The sequence below is a fragment of the Labeo rohita genome, unplaced genomic scaffold (genome assembly GCF_022985175.1).
Source record: "Labeo rohita strain BAU-BD-2019 unplaced genomic scaffold, IGBB_LRoh.1.0 scaffold_2671, whole genome shotgun sequence".
NCBI lineage: Eukaryota > Metazoa > Chordata > Actinopteri > Cypriniformes > Cyprinidae > Labeo > Labeo rohita.
Genome location: NW_026128959.1, coordinates 1 through 5,832, shown reverse-complemented (window position 1 = coordinate 5,832; position 5,832 = coordinate 1). Strand labels below are relative to the sequence as shown.

At 33.1% G+C, this 5,832-nt stretch overlaps 1 long non-coding RNA gene across 1 annotated transcript; it reads right to left on the bottom strand.

The window, feature by feature from the left end:
- Positions 1-1,309: 1,309 nt before the first annotated feature.
- LOC127159944 (uncharacterized) lies at positions 1,310-4,387 on the bottom strand. The gene is made up of 3 exons (XR_007826612.1): positions 4,169-4,387; positions 2,033-2,083; positions 1,310-1,386 (listed from the first exon to the last, which is right to left on the bottom strand). It is a non-coding gene; the product is annotated as an uncharacterized LOC127159944 (long non-coding RNA).
- Between the last annotated feature and the right edge of the window lie 1,445 nt (positions 4,388-5,832).

Below are 5,832 nucleotides of genomic sequence, written 5' to 3'. Positions count from 1 at the left end.
CCTCAGGTACTGCTTACTTATAATGTGACTATACAGTTGAACTATTGTTTAGTTAAATAAATGTTCTATATTTTAGTTCAATATTTTAAGGAGATCATTTAGTATTTGTCCAATAATTATGGTCCATTAATGACTTAAAATATATATATGAAGAGTTCAGATGCAAACCCAGCTAAATCCATCTGATGTCTTTCTTTAAAACATGCATTTTTATCAGGCTCAGATGTATAGGTTTCTATGTAAGTACTGGTACTTCTGATTGGGCTGAGGCTGGGATTTTAGCGAGTCTGAAGAAAAAGTATTTGATGGACGTATAATATGTGTCGAGAGCATTCACTCAGTATCATTATCTTATTTTTGACCGGGATGGCTTTTAGCTGGTTTTGCATCTGAACTCTTCATATATTATTTTATATTTCTATTACTTATATTACAATTTGTGTAGTATTTAAGGTTAAATAGAGAAAATGGTTTTAAATTCCAATGCAAAGAGGCAAATTAGAGTCATTTTGTGGTAAAAAAAAAAAAATCTTTTTCATTTGTAATGCCATGGTTTTACCCACTGGGTACCTGTATGGTTCTTTACTAAATATACATGTATCTAGAATATTGCAGGTCATACCTGCTTACTTATTTTTAATTTTTTTCATTTGAATAAGTATTTAGAAATTATTAAACACTATATTTTTAAATGTGAAATAAAAAAAAGTTAATAACTTACATCCTTTTTTTAATGATACTTGTACACACAATGAATGCAAGCAAATACTGAATTTAAACCAAATTTAAATGGTGCTAAAAAAAAGCATTCAGCTGCATTTTTATCCCCTTATATGTACAGTATTTACATAAAAATAGATATGGAATCGAGATCACCACCCCTACCCCCAACCCAACCACCCACTCCAAAACAAACAAAAAAAAATCTCACTCCAAGCTGAACTTAGAAGTTGCCAACCCTGATACCATATTAATACACAGCAATTATTTACTTACATGGCTACTTCCCATGAAATAAATGTCCATTCAGATGATGTTATTACAAAATAAACCCTAACAGGGTGATCAGGGACACCTAAAGCAAGGTATAAAGAATGTAGATTATATGACTGGCTAAAAGAAAAATCATTTACTAGTCTCACACATACCAGTACATCATTTAATTAAACAGAAATTGGGTTAAATTCATGGGAAAGAGATGGAAAATGAATTGGATTGAGACAATCACGACCAAAAAACATACAGCTTCTGAGTTCAGTCTATAAGGGATAATTCACCCCAAAATGATCATTTTTTTCAGTTCTTACTCACCCTGGTGTTGTTCTTTTCTTCTTCTCTCTTTTGGACCACATGCTCGTCCATAAAATGGCAGTAAACAGCAACCAGCTTTAGGAAAAAAAAAGCAAAAGTAACACATAATGTGCTGTGTATTTAAAGTTTTCTGAGCACATACTTTAGGGTTTGGTGAAAAACCCTCATGTGTGTTGATCAGTCTTTTCCACACAATGGCATTCAATCATTTTCAAGCTCAGAATGTGACAGCAGACCTGCACAAACACTACATCTTCAAATTACACTTGAGTGAGCAAGAATATTTTGAATTTAAAAAATACAGGGACTGTGTCTTTGTTTCCTTTTTCTGCATCCTAAGACAGAACAGCTAGGATGCAAGGAAAAGGAAACAAGAATGCACAAATAATAAGGAACTGAGCAGCACCCACACAGATAAAGAAGTATAGGTTTTTCTCACCCAAGGCTGTCATATTTTTTCAGAAGGCCTGGAATATAACACATGAGATATGGACTAATTGAATCATGATTGTCATTCCTTTTAAAGCTTGGAAATTATTGGTCTTTATTGAATGCCATTGCATGGAAAGAACAAACTGTGTTCCACAGAAAACAAGCAAGTAACGCACGTTTGAAACAATATGTGAGTAAAGATGACAGAATTATCATCTTTATAGATGTTTATCTATATTTAATTTACATTGAAATTTATTTGACAAAAGTGTTTTATAAATTTACTTACCACTAATGCACTTGAATTGCCAACAGAACAGGACAGGTCCTATACGGTAGGCTGCAAAAATAAAAAATAAGGTTTTAGAATCAAAAATGTGAGATATACTATATATTCATTATATATCTATTAATAGCCCTTGACTTCATTTCTGTTCCAGGCACTGATCTATATATAATGACTGGATCGCTCATTGCGTTCTAAACTGCCGTAAGACAGTGAAGCCACCGGAAGTGTTCGATCCGCCATCTTACTATTCCCTACCGGCAGAGAGCACCATTGACTCACAGCGAAACCGCTGACCTAAAAATCATCCGATTTTAAGCCGGTAACTGATCCAACACAAAATATATTTCTTTCTGTAAGGAATTATGCAGGACATATTAAACATTAACGTATATCTGGTATTGGTATCTGAAATTGATTTGAATATACAATAAATAATACAACACACACCTCTGTTACTATATTGCTCTATGCTGTACTGAAATTCAAATCTTGGAAAGCTCGATGTACTTAAATCCGTACCATATGTAATTAGTCAGCATTATTTCCTTAAGTTATGATGTGTATATTTTAATGTCCCTAACTGAGCAACATCAATTTCAAACTCTTAAAGATCGCGCAAATTCTATTATATTAAGTGCCTTACATTATCTGACTATAACTCTGTCTGGTTTTGCCCAATTTCGTCAATGAATATAGTATGAAACAAAGTCACAGCTGAGCCACATCTCTATTCAAACACAGCTGTGTTCCGTTTATAAATGAACGTGCGTTTTTAAACGAGTCATTGAATCAATTACACAATCGTAAAGAGAGTCGCTTGCTTCATTCTTGAATGAATGATTCAGTGATAAAATCAGTGACTTACCACCATCTGCTGGTAGTTATAATTTAATTTATAAAGTTTCATTTTATCTTTATTTTATTAAAATCATTTGATATTTCTATATTCAGAATGTTATATTTGACATTTTTGTATCATTAACATTTATTACATTTATTTCAACATGAATGGTATGTAGGCTGAATTAACAAACGTTTAAAAAAATACCTGCTTAAAAATTGTTAACGAAATAATTGTTGAAACATGCATTTAGACTATGAATAAAAACACTATAACAAGGCAAATTTGTATACAAAGCATAAATGTTTATTCAGATTTCAGAATGAGCATTTTGACATTTGTAAACATGGTGAACGTCCGATGTTTATCATGTTCATCTAATGTTCGCTTCTGTAACATATATAAAGATAAGTTTTTAATAAGCAGAGGGAATTCCGGCCATTAAACAAATAAACTTTTACATGCTTAGGACGTTTGCGTTGTGAAAATGTACAGTGAGACGTCAGATATGAAAAACACTGACTTGTTAGGTGATGTTTTCTCATTAAAATCGTCTAATTTCCTATTCATTCAATGGAATGTTTGCGAGTACTAGGGAATACCAATATGGTGGCGCACTGGCTTCACTTCTATGACGTCATGAGCTATCCAGTTCTCTATTATAGATCAGTGGTTCCAGGGCTATTTAGTCTTTTCAATTGCACATGAAAAAAAAAAAAAACAAACAAAAGTAACAGGCTAATACAAATGCTGAATAACATAGCATTCAATATGAATTTAGAGTAATTAGATTATTGACTCTTTTGAGTCGGTTCTATTTAGTAAATAAAGCAATATGTCCCGTGAAGCTGTTGTTTACTTTAAGAGTTAAACCACAGCATCACTAGGCTTGCTTTTACAAAACAGGTATTCCATAAAAATGTGTATTTTAATATTAACACATAACAACTCTCTCTCACACAACAATGTAGTTCTGATAGCAAAAAGGTTGCTAAGCAACAGACGCAGTAGCACGGTAATAATCATGATAATAATGACCAGTGACTGACTGGGAAAAAATAATAATACGAACAATACACGAACAAATAATTCTTAAGAGCCAGTTGTCTTAATAAATTGTTTAAATTAGGTAATTGCCTGATCTGCAAGATATTACTTTTAGTTATGTCGGTTACGAAATACAGTTTCGGGTGCATAGGAAACTGTCCGTGTCATTACTGACTATCATGCATTTAGCCTTTAAAAATCATATCGAACAGAAATACAGATAAACACACTTTAGTAATGCTACTCACCTTCAAAATAATTGGCGATGAACTGATGTCTGGTTTGATGTCTGGATGATCCTTGGAAAGGTCCAATATTCGTTATTAAACTTCAGTATGTCTCTACATGAATGTGTGTGTCCTCATGTAACTCAAAATGCCAATTTCTACCGTGTTTTTCCCTTTCGAATCGAATAAAAGAAACGCGCCGACCATTAAAAAGCTTACGTTTGCAAGTTCGTCACTTGGAAGTTTAAAAGCCAAAAGCGCGCCAAAGTCTTGAGAGATCGATCACCAATCATCGCCATAGAAACTGGAACTGAAGCAAGTATTTTTTAATGACTAAACAACAACAACGATAATGGAGAATTATAATAATAATTATATTACAATAAGAATAATAATATGTTTCCGATAACTGTGTGTAATCATAAAGTTTTAATAAATTAATGGGCCTTCCAAAAGGAGGGGTATAAACAATAAATTATTGCTAAGCTTATAATAACTATAGTTGATATAGTTTTTTTTTCTGCATTATTTTTATTTATTTATTTATTTACTTATTTGCTTTCTTTCTTTACAGAATCATGCTTATTTATTTCTTCCAGGGTATAAAAGTGTCAGCACACATAGTACCACATAGTAACCATATTTAAGGTTGTGTTTTATGGTTTTACTGGAAAACACAGTTAAGCTATAGATGCTTTATTTTATCATTACTGTGGTTTCACTGTCAATACTGTAGTAAAACCATGGTTCATTTTGTAGGAACTGTGATTTTACTACAAAACCATGGTTTATTTTGTGGTTACTATTACTGTAGTAAAACCATGGTTTATTTTTGTAAGGGTTCACGGTATTCAGCTGCAATTAAATTTTTAACAAAAAAAGAAACACATTGGAATCAAAACTGGGAATCGAGAAGAATCGGAATCGATAAGCAGAATCAGAATTGATAATATTCTAACGATACCCAACCCTAGTTGCTTATAAGAAAAGGTGCTCATTTGTTACTTCCTAGTAGACTAAATGTTTTATTCATTGTTGTAAAACTAACATACTTTTTATCAGCATGTGAAGAGATAGTCTGGCCAGCACCAAGCAGACAACTATGAGTATGAGTAGAGATGATTATCGAGAACAGGTACTGATTTTGCTCCTGACTTATTCAGTACTGAAAAACTTATACAGTATAAGCTACAGGACCAACAGTGCTGCTATTGGTGTTTTTGAATTGTTGATTCTTTCCTCTTTAGAAATAACTGCATATCATCCAAATCATCTCCAAGTGAATGGCAGCAAGGATCCAGGATCAAGAGATAATCCATCATGAAAACTGTTTCATAGGAATCATCCAGATATACAAGCAGCCTTCCTGGACGCACACAACAAAATGCTCAGGAGGAGAGGCAGGTAATCCACAGGGTTGGATTTCACAATTTACTCATAGCTAGATAGATATCACGTAAAGGAGAAGTCTACTTCCAGATCAAAAATTAGGGGAGCACCGATACCGATACTGGTATGTGGTACTGTACAAGCTTGACGAGTTAATATCCTTTTCTCACAAACTTTACTCAGAAGTTTGTAGTTCGGTCTGATATGTCAAAAACAAGTAAGTAAAACAATGAGCAAGGGGAGCACAATTCTCTTGCATGATCTTTATTGATGTTCGCTCACTTAGCACATGCATC